Consider the following 18756-nt stretch of genomic DNA (forward strand, 5'->3'; position numbering starts at 1 on the left):
GCCTTATGATGCCATCTATTTTGTGAAGTGCACCAGTCCCTCCTGCAGCAAAGCACCCCCACAACATGATGCTGCCACTCCCGTGCTTCACGGTTGGAATGGTGTTCTTCGACTTGCACGCCTCCCCCTTTTTCCTCCAAACATGATGATGGTCATTATGGCCAAACAGTTGTACTTAGTTTCATCAGACCAGAGGACATTTCTTCAACGATCTTTGTCCCCATGTGCAGTTGCAAACCGTAGTCAGTCTTTTTTATGGCGGTTTTGTAACAGTGGCTTCTTCCTTACTGAGTGGCATTTCAGGTTATGTCAATATAGGACTCGTTTTACTATGGATATAGACACTTTTGTACCCGTTTCCTCCAGCATCTTCACAAGGTCCTTTGCTGTTGTTCTGGGATTGATTTGCACTTTTTGCACCAAAGTACATTCATCTCTAGGAGACAGTCTCCTTACTGAGCGGTTTGATGGCTGTGTGGTCCCATAGTGTTTATACTTGCGTACTATTGTTTGTACAGATGAACGTGGTACCTTCAGGTGTTTGGAAATTGCTCCCAATGATGAACCAGACTTGTGGAGGTCTACAATTTTTGGGGGGAGGTCTTGGCTGATTTCTTTAGATTTTCCCATAATGTCAAGCAAAGAGGCACTGAGTTTGAAGGTAGGCCTTGAAATACATCCATAAATACACCTCCAGTTGACTCAAATGATGTTAATTAGCCTATTAGAAGCTTCTAAAGCCATGACATAATTTTCTGGAATTTTCCAAGCTGTTTAAAGGCTCAGTCAACTTAGTTTATGTAAACTTCTGACCCACTGGAATGGTGATACGGTGAATTATAAGTGAAATAATCTGTAAACAATTGTGATACAGTGAATTATAAGTGAAATAATCTGTAAACAATTGTTGGAAAAATTACTTGTGTCATGCACAAAGTAGATGTCCTAACCGACTTGCGAAAACTGTAGTTTGTTCACAAGAAATTTGTGGAGTGGTTGAAAAACAAGTTTTAATAACTCCAACCTAAGTGTATGCAAACTTACGACTACAACTGTATATATAAGGCAAATACCTTTCACTGAGCAGTGTAAAGGCAGACTGACAGGGGTGAGACAATTAATTGTAATTTATCTTAATGTTCTTTTGTTGTTTGCAGGTTCACTAGCCTGCAGCCAGGTCCCATCTACTTCTTTACTCCTCGGAAGTGTGGCTTGTTTGGTGTCTGCTGTGAAGGAATACCACAACAAGTCAACTACTTGATTGGTGAAGGCATGTTGCCCAGCAAAGTGAAGGACAGCACTCTGACAGGGGTCAACATCCCACAGCTGGTTGGACTGGAGGATGGTACGGTGCTAGTGGAAAGCCATAGCTGAAAACAACACCTGACTCTCTATGTCAGGCCGCTGCTACAGATCAAACAGTACCAGCACTTCACTTGAATATCATTGTCATTGCATTGTATGAGGTTATTCTTCTTCTTATCTAAACTTGTGAGGTGAATTGATTTTGTGCAAAGTTGTAATGTCTTCTCAATTTATTTAGTTATTTCCTGTTTTACAGCTTTGAAGCTCTGGAGCCTGGTGTTGTCGGCAAGGAGCGTTTGGACTCAGTCAGGACCAGGTTTCAGCAGCTGTGCAACGCTGACATCCTTCCTCCCATAGATGGTCTGCCTGGACAAGCACCACCTGGACTGGACACAGCTAGACAAACATATCTTTTTGAGAAGATAAGGGAGTTTTGTTACAAAGAGACTATGGACGTCACATGCCCTGCAACAAAGTCAAGGGCAGGACAGAAACAGGCTCTCCGAATATAGATTACTTTGTTCATGCATGGTTCATGTTTTACTTTTACTTCACTACATTCTGAATAAAAATATGTATTTTTTACTCCATACATTTTCCCTGACACCAAAAGTACATTTTGACAGGAAAATTGTTCAATTCACACACTAATCAATAGAACATCCCTGGCCATCCCTACTGCATCTGATCTGGCAGACTCACTAAACACAAGTCCTTTGTTTGTAAATTACGTAATAAAGAAATAAACATAAAATTGTGCCATCTGGTTTATTAATATAAGGATTTTGAAATTACTTTTTATTTTAATTTTGAAACTTAAGTAAATTTTAATAATTCCATTTACTTTTGATACTTAAGTATTTTTAACACAAAATACTTTTAGACTTTTTCTCAAGTAGTATTTTAGCGGGTGACTTTCACTTGAGTGGGCTATCTTTACTTTTACTCAAGTATGACAATTTTGGACTTTTTACACCATTGGATTTGGCTGGGGGTTATAGCATTTCTTTCACATGACCTATCAATTTAGACAAAAGCATCATCTAATATTTATTAAAAAAAAATATATAGACTACTACATTTACTACAATTTTTTTGTCTTAATCTTTTCTACACTACTCACTATTTAGCACATGACCTCACATGTGAATCCTTAAGGAGGTGGGTGGGGCTGGCTTAAGAGGGTGTGAACATTGCTGTATGGGTGTAGACAAAGGAGAGCTCCCCAGTAGGTACCAAAACATCCAAAGGCCATTTTCTCAAAAGTGAGCTTACAAGTTTGTCATCTTTCAAATACATTATTCCTCAAAAATGCAGTGTATGATATACCATTTTGTAGCTCTGAGTCTCTGCTTTTATCCAATGTAAAAAACACAATTTCAAATTTTGCTATATAAGACCGACCAGCTCAAAGCGATCTTATGTGGCAAGTAGGCTATGTCCTCCAATATAGTGTGTGCTTGGGCCGACCAATCAACAGGATATAAAACCTTACTGTTTTCTGTTCTTTATTTTAGAGCTGACCTTTCCACTACTTCTCACAATGAGCAGATTTGCTCAGTTAGTGTTTTCCCTCATACACTGTCTTGTTATACTTGGTACTGTCTCACTATGCTCCCTACTGTCTATCTTTCACTTATGCCAATTAATGGTGTCCTGTTTAATCCGCTGCATTATTTATTTACCTTTATTTAACTAGGCAAGTCAGTTGAGAACAAATTCTTATTTTCAATGACTGCCTAGGAACAGTGGGTTAACTGCCTTTTTCAGGGGCAGAACGACAGATTTGTACCTTGTTAGCTCAGAGATTCGATCTTGCAACCATTTGGTTACTTGTCCAACGCTCTAACCACTAGGCTACGCTACTACGCTACGCTGCACAACATTGCTCTATAGTTCAGAGATGATTTTATTGCATATTTTTCTGCTATCCGTTTTAAACTGATGTCTGTTGGAAATCAAAGTCAAACCAAATTGGGGTAGGATTGCAGTGCACGATAGGTGTGAGACCCCCCCCCCCCCCCCCCCCACACGGCTAGCTGATTTGATGTTAGTGGAATCGAAGATGACCATCTGCTGTTCCAGTTGCCCAGTGACTGGACAACAGCATTTCAGCCTTCATTTATGGAAATGTTCCACTGGCCATTGTCTATCTGACCGTGTGTGAGAGAGAGAGACCGATTGTGATTGTGTCTGTGTGTGTCATTGTGTGTGCGTAGGTCTGTGCACACTGTCTGTCTATATCGAGGAGGGCCCTGTCTGTATTATGTTAGTGTTTCCTGTGGCTGCTGGCTTTACACTGAGCCATGGAGCCTGTAGACCTGGTCTTCAGAAAAGTTTAGCAAGGGGTCAATGCTTTTTTCACTTTGCTCTAGTGCAGCAAATTAATACCTTCTCTCTCTACACACACAGGGACACACATGGATGGACGGACACACACACACAGACACACACACACCAATACTAACACGAATCATTGGATTTTCAAATAAAATATTCCCTGAGTCAGTGTTCAGAGGCAGTAGCTATCTGGCGACACGTTTCAATGGTCATTGTTAAGTCTAGTCGACGGGCCAACCGAATATTCTCAAGGTTATAGATCCACACGCAGGCATCCACACGCTGAGGGCTCTAGACATTACTGGTGTCTGTGTGCCATATGGTGTCTCTAGAGGTGGGGGGCAGACAGACACCTCAGCAGGTGAGTACAGACAGACGGACAGATGCCCCTGTAGGGGATCTAGACTGTTGGGCTTGTGGAGGATAGAGCATATTACCCTCTAGCCCACACAGTTATATTCAACTCAAATGTCTGCATAAAGACAGGCAGCAGTAGGGCATATTCTCACTTCGAGAATACAGTATGCTGTTGGCAACAACAGAAAAAATCCTAGTCTCAAAACAAATATATGTGATAATGAGAGGCAAGTAAGGCGCTATGGAAGAAAAAAAACACCCACTCACCAAATACAAATAGATCTATCACAGTAACCCCCAGGTATTGTATTCACACTTCTCTGCTTATCTGCTGTGTCTATATGGGTGACATTGCACCATTTTGTTTTTCTGTTAAAATAGTTTTTTTTCTCCCCCCCTGTTCTGTAACTTGTTGTTGAAGTGTTGTTGGAACCTGTTTCTCCTCTTTTCTCTCTCGCACTCTCTGTCGGCTAGAAGGTGATAAGTGGGTGGATTGATGTGATACAGTAGTGCTTGTGCTCAGTTGCTCATTGCGTTGACAACAACCTTGTCATTCTGATGGCTCTCTCTGCAAGCTCCAAAACCTCTATGACTACATTCTGTTAGCTCTATGACTTGGTACAGGAGAGGGGTGATCTGAGGGAAATTGGATTTCATGGATGTGAACTTTGTTTAACTTAACTGTAGTGATTCAATGAATTTACATTTGCCTATATGGTATATGCGGCATCAGAATTATTTAACTTGAATTCTACGTTTTAGTCAAGGATAGGTAATCGCGAGCCTCATAGACGGAACCTTATGGACTGCATGTCTGACTGGCATCACTAGTAAAAGATCACTGCCATTGTTCTAAGTTCGTATTGAGTGACACAAATTGTTTGCATGGCTAATATTTTGCACTTCTGCTTGGCCATCTGTGCGTGTGTGTGTGTTTCCCTTCTCTTTTATTGCCTGTTGCTGATCTCTGTCAAGTGACTACATGGCCTTTTATTTCTGGTGTCTGGTTTCAAAACCGCAACATAATAACATGTTTGGGACAGAGAGTGGAGGAGAGCATAAGAGAGTAGTGGAAGAGGGGGAGGGAGGTAAGGGAGTCTGGGATGTTTGGGGGTGAAACTTGAGATATATCTGCTTGAGCTGGGCTCTGCAGACATCAACAGGAACCTGTGTGTCCCAAACAGAGTGCTAATTACAAGGGGCCAAGAGGGGTCTCAGACCCCCTAAATGAGACATGAGTCCCCCTAAATGCAACATGTGTCCCCCAAAGTCCAACTTTGGGGGGGTCTCTAAATAGTGGTTATTTAATCATTCTCCTATTTGTAAAAAATGTAATTACTGTGGTAAATATTAAAATAAAAGCTTTTTCCAAATAAAACTAACACCCCTAACTCTGTGTCATGGTTTAAACCATTTGTTTTCCATGTGGCTGCACTTGTTATTCTGGGACAGTCCCATATCTCAGGCCCTTTTCCAGTGTCCCAACTTTTCTTTCTACAAAAAAGGTCAGCAATACGCGTCAATTATTTTCGGCAACAAGAGTATACCCAATGGCAATTGCTGTATGTCATGTAACAGATGTCTCTTTCCGTTCATCAAATAGCGTGGATGCTGGAATAATTTTGAAGTGGACGAACACATAAAGTGATTTGTTTGACATTAAGAGCAAAACATATTGACTGGTTTGGTTCATGCCAAAGTAAAAGTTAATAAAAAAAACAGTTAAATGGCTTGGCTTTACTATTAAGACCATCAACATTTTTTATGCACACATAAGAGGTCCTGTGGAAAAAAACTAGAGGCCCCCTGATGTCACTGTGTAATCTGCACTCTGGTCCTAACGACGATTGTGTGTGTGCATGCAAATGTGGTGTGTGTGTATGTGTCTCAGGTGTGTAGGTGCAGATAGGTAGTGTTCAGTCATTGATTTTCAATTACTAAACAGGAAGTGGCTAGTTATTGATTCTCTGGGACGATGATGCCACTCCAGATGTACGGTACACAGTGTTTGCGTAACCATGTGGTTCTCTCTCCCTCTTTAACCCCCTCTTCTCCCTCTCTTCTTCTTAGTCCCCTCCTTTCTGTCTCACATCAATGTGGCGGAAAAACCCTTTTGTTCCTCCTGCTCTTCCATTCCTCTTCCTCCTCACTCTCCTCCTCTCTCCCTCCATCCTTGGCCTGTTAGTCTAGTGAGCCATATGGAAGATTTTCTCTTGGTTGGTTGGTTTGTTCTCCTCTCCTGCTTTAATGGTCCTGTTATTGATTAACCACATGGCAAACATCTCACCCGCAGCCATCAGAGGACTGCTCAACTAGCCACTCGCACACAGACACACACACACACACCAAGATGGGCATAGTCAGACCTGGGCCGTGAAATCCAGAGAGGGTGAGACATTTCACCAACCAGTCTGTTATTCTATAAATGTAATGTCCTAAGAGTCCAGGTATAACTGTTGTTCTTGTGAATTGAGCTAGACCTCATCTTTGAGACAACATGCCAGTTGTACTAAACCTTACAACATGTTTGAAGATGTTTGTTTTTGAATTTATGGAAGTAAATGCGCAGGAGACTGCACGTGTGTACATGCGCTGTTTGTTTGTGTGTGTTCTGTTACTTTTACAGACTTATTTGATATTCCGCTGGATGAAGTGAGTCAGAACGTTCAGTGTACATTCTTTATAAATAGCACTGCTTAGTAAAGTCAACCACAACAGGACATTCAAATACTGATAGAGGGATGGAGATGAAGCTAGTCATAGTGAGAGATAGAGAGCCAAAAGAGGGGAGTGAGTGAAGGATGAGGAGAGGAAAGAAGGCCTGAAAGATGATATATAGATGGAGGTCCTCAGCTGTTACAGCCAGTACATTTCCCTCCCTCCATATTTCATGTGTGAAAATGTTTACGTAGTGGAAGTAGGGTATGAAGAGGGAAAGAGAGAGGGGGGGGGGGAGACAGAACTACGTTGAATTTCTGCAGACCAAATGGGCATTTCATAAACAATTAAATATTGAAGGGGTTGTTCGGGTCGCAGTGTGGCATTCAAACGAGGCTCTGCCGGTGGTTTTGTTCGGCCGGACGGTACCTATTTATGAGGTAATGGGACTTGGGGAAATGGTAGCGCCACAAGGATTAGGGCATATCGCATCCTCTCTGCTTTATAGTGGAGCTGGATCATCATGACTCCCATGAAACAAAATGGCAAAAATACCAAGGCTGTAAAGTAACAAAATGTGGATAAAGTCAAGGGGTCTGAATACTTATCGAATGCACTGTAGAAAGATATAGTTATTGAGCAACAGTTATTGAGCAACAGAGAATGCAATTCAAATCAAATGACATTTTATTGGTTACATACATGGTTAGCAGATGTTATTGTGAGTGTAGCGAAATGCTTCTAATTCTGACAGTGCAGTAATATCTAACAAGTAATCTAACAATTCCACAACAACTACCTAATACACACAAATCTAAGTCAAGGAATGGAATAAGAATATATACACATATGAATATATGGATGAGCGATGACCTAGCGGCATAGGCATGATGTGATGCTGAGGAACTTAAAACGTTTCACCTTCTCCACCCCCCTATCTACATCCCGTCGATGTGGATGGGGGGGTGCTCCCTCTGCTGTTTCCTGAAGTCCACAATCATCTCCTTTGTTTTACTGACGTTGAGTGAGAGGTTGTTTTCCTGACACCACACTTCCAGAGCCCTCACCTCCTCCCTGTAGGCTGTTTCTTCATTGTTGGTAATCATGCCCACTACTGTTGTCGTCTGCAAACTTGATGGTTGAGTTAGAGGCGTGCATGGCCACGCAGTCATGGGTGAACAGGAAGTACAGGAGGGTGCTGAGTACGCACACGTGTGGGGCCCGAGTGTTGAGGATCAGTGAAGTGGAGATGTTGTTTCCTACCTTCACCACCTGGGGGCGGCCCGTCAGGAAGTCCAGGACCCAATTGTACAGGGCGGGGTTGAGACCCAGGGCCTTAAGCTTAATGATAAACTTGGAGGGTACTATGGTGTTGAATGCTGAGCTGTCGTCAATGAACAGCATTCTTACATTGGTATTCCTCTTGTCCAAATGGGATAGGGCAGTGTGAGTGTGATGGCGATGGCGATTACAACGTCAGTGGACCTATTGGGGCCGTATGCAAATTGGGTCTATAGTGGCAGGTAAGGTGGAGGTGATATGATCCTTGACAAGTCTCTCAAAGTACTTCATGATGACAGAAGTGAGTGCTATGGGCGATTGCCATTCAATTCAGGTATCTTTGCCTTCTTGGGTACAGGAACAATGGTGGCCATCTTGAAGCATGTGGGGACAACAGACTGGATTAGGGAAAGATTGAATATGTCCGTAAACACACCAGCCAGCTGGTCTGCCCATGCTCTGAGGACACAGCAAGGGATGCTGTCTGGGCCGGCAACCTTGCGAGGGTTAACACGTTTGAATGTTTTACTCACGTCGGCCACGGAGAAGGAGAAGGGGGCCCACAGTCCTAGGTAGCGGGCCATGTTGGTGGCACTGTATTATCCTTGTTATATCTCAAACGTTTGCCATTGTCTGCAATATGTTGCATCAGACTGTCTTCGGTTCTGTCTGTCTGTTTCTTCACTGCCCAGTATGTCAGTCATTCAGAATCAGTGGTCAGGATTTGACCTGGACGTACCTCTCATACCTGCACTCTTTTACACTTCCAAAAATGTGATACAATAAATACCTGTCCAACAATCCAGCCTTGAGTTTTATCACCCCATGTCTGCTACTCTCCTAGTCCCGGTCTCTCATACAGAGTTCATTGACACGTTGTTGTTTTTCTTTCCTTTAACCGTATGAGCAATCAGATGAGACTGATAACACCCTAACTTTGTAATGTACCGGCTGGCTGAGCAGAGGTTCAGGTTCATGGAGTTTTATATTAGTTATGAGGTTTTATGACCTATGATTTAGTGGCAAGATGGTGAGCTGTTTTTACTGTGGTGTGGCATTCCTTGCTGTTTGTGGAGATGGAGAGGGTTAGGGGAGTGAATTATTGTCTCAGGTGAACGGTTGGATCTGTTATGAATGTTTATTATGGGTTATTTTAAACTGATTAGGGATGTGTTGGACGGGGTCCTGGGAGTGAGCTGACTCGTTTGTGCCCAATCATGTCTGGTTCTCACCCACCAAAAAAAACTTCTGGGACTTTCTGCCAAGGGAGCAGGGGTTTGGATAGTTAGGAGCTGCATGTTGCATCAAGGTTATAGTTTTGGGATTGTTAACTGATCCCAGATCTTTGTTTATGATTTTTCTTTACAATGTGCACACTTTTTTAAACCTCTTTACTCCCTGAACTTTACCCTTTGAACGCTTCCTTGCACCCCTCTGTAGAGAAACAGGGGTATCTTCCACAGAACCCTATGATACACCAAACTCCAGGAGATTATGGGGAATTAGAGCGGGGTTGGAGTTATGTTGGCATAAATCACACACAGGAGTGTTTTGGAGGGGTAACATTGTTGGAAGGGGGGGGCTCTATTCATTAATTTATTGGGCCTGTATTGTAACAGCTGCGATCCCTCACTGTTAAAATAACATCCCTGGGAACACGGCGGCCTTCCTAACGTGCACATAGTGTTGGCAGTGGAATACTGCTGACTGCTGGACTCTATACTGTGTATGTGTACAGTGGCTTGCGAAAGTATTCACACCCTTGGCATTTTTCCTATTTCCTATTTTATTGCCTTTACAACCTGAGTGAAGGAAAAGCAGTCAATGAGTTCTTAGCATATGTGGGAACTCCTTCAAGACTTTTGGAAAAGCATTCCAGGTAACTACCTCATGAAGCTGGTTGAGATAATTCCAAGAATGTGAAAAGCTGTCATCAAGGCAAAGGTTGGCTACTTTGAAAAATCTAAAATAGAAAATATATTTTGATTTGTTTAACACTTTTTTGGTTACTACATGATTATTTCATGGTTTTGATGTCTTCACTATTATTCTACAATGTAGAAAATGGCAAAAATACAGAAAAATCCTTGAATGATTAGGTGTGTCCACACGAGGATTGCACATTTTGGGGAATATTCAAAGGTGGAAACTTTCCGTGGGAATTAGGGTAGTATATGGGTATTAATGGAAATATATGCAAATTAATATTAATACAATTTGTGCAGTGGCTTGTGCAGTGGCTTGCAAAAGTATTCACCCCCTTTGGCATTTTTCCTATTTTGTATCATTTGATTTACACAACATGCCTATCACTTTGAAAATACTTTTTATTGTGAAACAAACAAGAAATAAGACAAAAAACTCAAACCTTGAACGTGCGTAACTATTTTTTGCACCAGACATAGCATTTTCCTTGATGGTACTTTTAGTCTCATCTGACCAGAGTGCCTTCTTCCATATGTTCGGGGAGTCTCCAACATGCCTTTTGGCGAACACCAAACGTGTTTGTTATTTAAAAAAAAAAATCTGGCCACTCTTACGAAAAGCCCAGCTCTGTGGAATGTACGGCTTAAAGTGGTCCTATGGACAGATACTCCAATCTCCGCTGTGGAGCTTTGCAGCTTCTTCAGGGTTGTCTTTGGTCGCTTTGTTGCCTCTTTGATTAATACCCTCCTTGCCTGGTTCGATTGTTTTTGTGGATGGCCCTCTCTTGGCAGGTTTGTTGTGGTTCCATATTCTTTAAATTTTTTATTAATCGATTTAATGGTGCTCCGTGGGATGTTCAAAGTTTCTGATATGTTTTTATAACCCAACCCCTTTATAACCCAACCATTGCTTGGCGGTGCCCCTTGCTTAGTGGTGTTGCAGACTCTGGGGCCTTTCAGAACAGAAGTATAGATAGTGAGATCATGTGACAGATCATGTGACACTTAGATTGCACACATGCAGACTTTATTTAACAAATTATGTGACTTTTGAAGGTAATTGGTTGCACCAGATCTTATTAAGGGGCTTCATAGCAAAGGGGGTGACTACATATGCACGCGCCACTTTTCCGTTTTTTTTTTTTTTAAACAAGTTGTTTCTTTTTTTCATTTCACTTCACCAATTTGGACTATTTTGTGTATGTCCATTACATAAAATCCAAATAAAAATCCATTTAAATTACAGGTTGTAATGCAACAAAATAGGAAAAACAATTAAAAGCCGATAAATAAAAATAATTTTTTTCTTTGATGAAATACCAGTCAACGTAAATACCTTCATGCTTTTTGATCTCTACATTAATCTACATAGTTTAGTGGAATTAACTTGGCCTGTGTGTATTTTCATTAGTCATCATGTAGGCATATCTTATTTAGGCTATCCAACACAGCTGTCAAATGCACACAGCATACAGAGCCTATTTTGAGTGGGATTTCTCCTGCAGCTCCCAGCTGGTCTAAATGCAATTGCATGTTAAAAATCGTGTTGGAAAAGAGCTACTATTTTTATTTCTCAACCGGTAATTGAAGCACACCTCCCACTCACCATTCAAGTGCAGGCAACAGGCTATCAGCGTGTCACCCACCACTTTACAATGTGAGCTGGAGGAAGTGTGCATTTTGAAAACATACTTAATTTTTTTAACATGAATGTTTTACCTTGCTTCAAAGTAGCCTATAGCCAAAATCCGCCCATGGACGTGGAGTCAATTCTTTCATAAAGACTTCATTGGGGGACGCGTGCGTTTCAAGTTTGGGGACGCTTACGATTTATCCTATGATTTCTTACCGGTCTGGGTGCAAGTTATGATTTCCCCCTGCACATTTTAGTGGAACCATTTTATTTCAATAATGTTTTTGTTTCTAAAAAATCATTGTCACATGGTTAAATCATAAAAATGGGAATTCAAATTATCTTCTTAAAGTTAAAAGTCAAGTAATGTGAGATCACCAGCCTCTGCCATATGGACACATTGATACACCATGATCCATTGGCGGCTAAAGTAATAAACGTATGGAACTCATAACCTGTCGGCCAATGCAGCAGTAGGCATATGTCTTCCATTGCTCTTTCACACTGAGGATTGATGATTATCGAGGGGGAGGTTGTTGTAAAGATTTTTCAAATAGCTTACTGTGAGGAACTACAGTTTCAATATACAGTATAATCATTCGCAATGGATGTAAAAAAACAAAAAACAATTTCCTACTATTCCACACAGCAGGCCAGGTACTTATATATGTGCTCGGGAACAAGAGCTCCCTCAACATTATCAGGACAGAGAAACTAGACACATACTCTTTGCTCACATTGAGCACTCCAAACAAAAGACAATGAAAAACGTGTTTCTCGTTTCTTACAGGTTAGCAGGTTGTGAACTCTGCAAACAATATTTCTACTCTGAGAATGACTGAGTGACTGTAATTAATACATGCATTAACAGACATTCATGTCACCAAATGACAGGGATGAACGGTACATTTACTACCGCAGACATATGTAATGTGGAATTGATTCAAAAATTAAATAATCAAAGGGCAAACAATTCACAAGAGTTGGTAGGAGACAGCTGAGCCATTCTGGAGAGAGATTAATTTTCTTATCTCAATATTTTAAATTGTGCTCAAGACACGTTATCTTCACACATATTTTAGATGCTTTTTACTGACAGCCGCAACTCAATAACCAGCTAGGCTTATTTCCATGCACCCTGCCCAAATTGTGGGCTTCCCAAATAGGCATAGACCTACAAGCTTGTGATTTGTAAAAATCCATGGCTAACTTTTTAAAGAATCTAATGATCCTTGATTCCTCTGTGGCTAAGTCATGCTTTCTGGTGAAGTATTTTGAATGATTTTATTTATTTCTGTATAGACAGGAGTAATTATATAATTTTGGCAAATGTATTTCCATTTACTTCCCAATTGGGTCCACTATGCCGTTTCTCTCCTGTTCTATTGGTTTTCATATCAACTTTCTTTCTTTGTCCAGAAGCCAAAGGCACAATGTTAGTCATATTAGCAACCCATCCTAGTTGTTGCATCTTTAGATTCCCCCTCTTTCTAAGTTTCTAACATGTTCATCTCTTTCACAGGAACTGCTATCAGGTGTGCTATTTAGAATGGTGTTTTCCCGCAAATTGCCTTTATAGCAAATGTTTGAAAATGACCTTTTATTGGCTGCTTCATTACATGAGTTTCATGTTCTGTTAAGATGCATCACCATAATCTACTGTGATTTCTGTCATTCTGAGCACCGTGGGTGGACGCCCTAATGGGTTATGCACCCAATGCATATGGATCCGGTAAATTTTTTAAATGGCCGGTAAATGTAGTTGTCTGGTGCCACATTTTCCTAATGGAAACCCTGGTTGGTGGGTGAGTGGGTGGGTGGGTGTGTGTTTGGATGTGCGTGTGTTTGGATGTGCGTGTGTATGTGTGGGAGACGCAGAAAGAGCAAGCCTGTATGTGTGCATCTGTGAGAGCTAGAGTCTGTCTGTGTGTGTGTGTATGTGTGTGTGTGTGTGTGTGTGTGTGTGTGTGTGTGTGTGTGTGTGTGTGTGTGTGTGTGTGTGTGTGTGTGTGTGTGTGTGTGTGTTGGAGACATATTCAACACATTGTCCTGAGTTGAAACATAGTACTCCCAACTCCTCCCTCCTCTACACTCTCTGCAGCCTTTTACTTTTTTGTGCCCTTTGCTCCTTTGAGTTCCGCTCCATTTCATGGAATCCAGGGGACACGGTTTCCTCCTGGTGTCTGTGCACGTTTGTCCCAGGCCAGGGCCCTTTGGTCTCAACCGTGCCTCTCCACTCAGGAAAGCTGGCGCTCTTATAGCATGCCAGAATACACACACAGAGAGGAGATATAGAAAGGGAGCGGGGAGATTGATGAGACGGGAGTGGGAGTAGAGGGAGGAATTGGAATAGAGTGTAACGGTTTTCGTCCTCTTCTTCTGAGGAGGAGTAGGAAGGATTGGACCAAAACGCGGCGTGGTAAGTGTTCATCATATTTTTAAGCAAAACTGAACACTACACAAACTGAAAATGAAACAGTTCTTTGTGGAAAACACAGACACAGAAAACAATCACCCACAACCAAAATGGGGAAAACAGGCTACCTAAGTATGATTCTCAATCAGAGGCAACGATCGACAGCTGCCTCTGATTGAGAACCATACCAGGCCAAACACAGAAATACAACATAGAAAAAAGAACATAGACTACCCACCCCAACTCACGCCCTGACCAACCTAACACAAAGACATAAAAAAGGAACTAAGTTCAGAACCTGACATAGAGGATTCGGTGTTTCCTCTTGGATTCTTTTTAGCAGCAGTGGAAAATGGGAGGAAATGATGTTGACACCATCTGAAATATAACTGATGCGTGCCACTGCATTGTAGGGAGATGATGAGGAGCAAAGGATTGCTGTACGCTCGTGGCTCTCAATTGCATCACTGCTCGCTCTGTTTGCTACAAATATACATGAAACATGTCACTGACTTTAAAGGAATAGTGTGAGATTTTGTCAATTAAGCACTTTTTCTACTACACAGAGTCAGATCAACTCATGGAGACAATTTGTATGTCTTTGCATGCAGTTTGAATGAAGTTAAAGATAACTAGCGTTATATGACTGGTCTTCTGGTCATTGTGCTTAAGCTAGTTAGCAACTTCCTTCAAACTGCATGCATAGAAATAAAAATGGTATCCATGAGTTGATCTGACTATAGGTATGTAGAAAAGGTATTTATTGCCAAGAACTTGCACTATCCATTTAAATACTTGTCTCAGCAGAAATATATCAAAAATATAATAAACAAAAACAAAATACATTTTGGGAAGTGCGCACTTCCTTAGAAATCATTTGGAGAAAATATCCTTTCTATTTTATTCAGCTTTGTTCAGTTGTGTTCTTCATACTATACTATTTTTTTTAAATAATTCCACGTAATTCTAAGCAAATCTTGTCTGCTAAATGAGCTAGTGGAAACCACAACCAAATGCCAGCCATGTCAGGGCCTAACATAAGGACAACTCAGAGTATGCCATTCTGTTCTTCTAAAATAGACTATATTTTCTACATATCATTTTTTTGTTTTTACCTGTCTAAAATAAATGATGGACTTATTGTGATGGTGTAGGTTACCTTAAATTGATGTATTAGACTTTTTAAAATGTAGATGTTCCAAAGGTCTGCATCATTGGCTTGTAGGCTATGTGTGGAAGCCAGGAGATACAAATTGTGTTTATGTTAATTCATGGTAAATTACCGTGAGACCGGCAGTTATTTGCTTGACAACATTTCATGAAAGGGGAAACATGGATACCTAGTCAGTTGTACAACTGAATGCCGCTGAAATGTGTCATGACTGCTACAGCCCTAGCCACCGCTGCTAATTTAATATAGGGGAAACACTGGGATTTAAATTCTGACCTATACAATATAAGTGGTTCCCAGCTTAACTCAGCTGTTGCTTATTGATTTTATGATTTTTGGAAAAATGCATTCATTATTTACACTGATCAAAAATGTAAATGCAACATGTAGAGGTTTGGTCCCATGTTTCATGAGCTAAAATAAACTCTCCCAGAAATGTTCTATATGCACAAAAAGCTTATTCTTCACAAAAATTTGGTGACCAAATGTTAGTGAGCATTTCTCCTTTGACAAGACAATCCATCCACCTGACAGGTGTGGCATATCAAGAAGCTGATTAAACAGCATGATCATTAAACAGGTGCACCTTGTGCTGGGGACAATAAAAGGACACTAAAATGTGCAGTTTTGTCACACAACACAATGCTACAGATGTATCACAGTTTGAGTGAGGGTGCAATTGGCATGCTGACTGCAGGAATGCCCACCAAAGCTGTTGCCAGATCATTTAATGTAAATGTTTCTTTAAAAAAAAGAATTTGGCGCTACGTCCAATTGGCCTCGCAAACACAGACCACACCAGCCCAGGACCTCCACATCCGGCTTCTTCACCTGCGGGATCGTCTGAGACCAGCCACCTTGGCAGCTGATGAAACTGTGGGTTTGCACAACTGAAGAATTTCTGCACAAACTGTCAGAAACCGTCTCAGGGAAGCTCATCTGCGTGCTCGTCGTTCTTACCAGGATCTTGACCTGACTGTAGTTCAGCATTGTAACTGACTTCTAGTGGGCAAATGCTCACCCTCGATGGAGAAATGTGCTCTTCACAGATTAATCCCAGTTTCAACTGTACCGAGCAGATGGCAAACGCTGTGTATGGCGTTGTGTGGGCGAGCGATTTGCTGATGTCAACGTTGGGAACAGAGTGCCCCATGGTGGCAGTGGGGTTATGGTATTGACAGGCAGAAGCTACGGACAACAAACACAATTGCATTTTATCGATGGCTATTTGAATGCACAGCGATACTGTGACGGGATCCTGAGACCCATTGTCGTGCCATTTATCCACCGACGTCACCTCATGTTTCAGCATGATAATGCACAGCCCCATATTGCAAGGATCTGTACACAATTCCTGGAAGCTGAAAATGTCCCAGTTCTTCCATGACCGCATATTCACCAGACATGTCACCCATTGAACATGTTTGGGATGCTCTGGATCAACGTGTACGACAGCGTGTTCCAGTTCCTACCAATATTCAACAACTTTGCAAAGCCATTGAAGAGGAGTTTGACAACATTCCACAGGCCACAATCAACAGCCCTATCAACTCTATGCAAAGGAGATGTGTTGCGCTTCATGAGGTAAATGGTGGCCACACCACATACTGACTGGTTTTCTGATCCACGCCCCTACCTTTTTATTAAAGTTATCTTTGACCAACAGCGAAATATCTGTATTCCCAGTCATGTGAAATCCATAGAATAGGGCCTAATGAATTGATTTCAGTTCACTGATTTCCTTATAAGAACTGTAACTCAGTAAAATCTTTGAAATTGTTGCATGTTGTGTTTATATTTTTGTTCTGTGTAATAGTTATTTCAGTTCTCACTGGTAAGGATTGTTGTTAGGCTACAAAGAGGACAACTGATTCACAGCAACATATAACTCAAGGCTCGTCATCCTTAGGTATAGAATATAGCTAAGCATCTGCACAAACGCAATTACAATTTTGAACAATGTGCAAGTTTGACATTTTAATGAAGCATAAGTCCAACTGTCCTGCACTTCAAAGTGAACCTGGATGGGGACATAAGGGTAATGCCAAGTCATAGCCGTTATGCTAACTGCTTTGTGATCGAATGACTTGAACCATGAGCCTTGTTTGAAGAATGGGAGAGCGACAGATTGAGGGAGAGTCAGAAGAAAAGGGGGAGAATACCTACATACTTAGTCTACAGTTTTCACTCTTTGCACATGAACAAGAGTAAAAAAGTCAAAGTTCAACGTTTGTCTGAGTTGGATCAGAAGATGGCAACACTGCAAGGTTGGGGAGGAAACAGGTTAGCGAGGAGCTTGAGCTAAAGCTGTGTACTCTGCATGACAGAAATAGACACCTGGCTCAAATAGAAGCCTGTCTCTAAGCGCCGGTTGTGTTCGGTGATTGAAGCAAATAAGCACTATTCATTTCAGTTTTACTTAAACGTTGTGTTCATTCATCTCCTTTCCATTAAGTTTAAACAGATGTTACCAACTACTAGAGAGCCTCAATTCTAAACAACATGCAAAGACTGAGAGAAACAAAATCACATAAGGAATATGCGTGCTGCATACAGTAAGGGGAAGAGATATAGGTTGTTTTTGTGAAACTGCTCTGGGTCAAGCTGCGGCATATGGTTTCGTGTTCACAGTGAGAATAGAAATCTACTTGTTACTCACCCACGCACACACACCAACACACATGAATTTACATACACACTTGCACTCAAAACAGCTCTTAAAAACTTGATGGCACAATTTGTTTGTATAGTGAGAAGTTTGTCAAACTCTTCATGCTCGAGCAAAACCTTTAATTCTCCCCCCCCCAGAGAAACAAGAGAGGGAGAGGGAGAAAAAAAGATTGGACCCTGTAACTGTTGTTCTAGCCTGTGATTGGTGGTAGCCTGTTGCTAGGCTTATGTCATTGTGAGGGTGGGAGGTTTTTGCTTCCTCTCTCTGCAAAGCAATAGGTCAGGTTTGAACTGGTTAGGAGGACTTCTACCGCTTGTTGAACATCCCCAAAGTTTTGTGGTTTTCTTTGGCTCTCCGTTCTCTTCTCTTCTAATTGCATGTGGAAAACACTGCAGCCACTTCTGGGGCACATACTTTATGTGCACAGCATTAACTTTGGCTTCCTCTCTCTTTGACTTTTATCCGCCTTTTTACTGGTAACAGCAGCTGAAATGATTGCGCAGTAAAACGATAAGTACATTTTCCTAGCTTTAAAAAAATAAAAATAAAATCTGGCCCACTCAAAAACCTTTACTTTTATCCTGTCCATAAAAATACTAATCACAAACCAGTTGCATTGATGTGATAGATATCTGTTAGTTAACTATTTACTAACATACTCCTCTCAAACCCAAATATCTCATTTGTATAAATAGTCTGTTGATATCCGGTCCATTGTTTCAGTATTGTCTGTAGAATGTATTCCCAGTCAGTTGTAACAATAGGATATCATTGTGTGTGGGTGGTTCATCATCAGTTAGACTGGTCATTCAGACTCAATAAAGAGAGGACCACTGAGAACCAGGGTTCTCGGGAGACCCAAGTAATTTAACAAGGCCTCTATTCCTAATACCGCAGGACTAATGGCATGGCTCATATACCATGTCAATCCGGTTAGTTCAGAAGTCCAAAAGTCATTCGAAAATAATGGCTAAATGAACGTGGTCAGTTCCAAACTGA

The sequence above is a fragment of the Oncorhynchus masou genome, chromosome 19 (assembly GCF_036934945.1).
Source record: "Oncorhynchus masou masou isolate Uvic2021 chromosome 19, UVic_Omas_1.1, whole genome shotgun sequence".
Classification (NCBI taxonomy): Eukaryota; Metazoa; Chordata; class Actinopteri; order Salmoniformes; family Salmonidae; genus Oncorhynchus; species Oncorhynchus masou.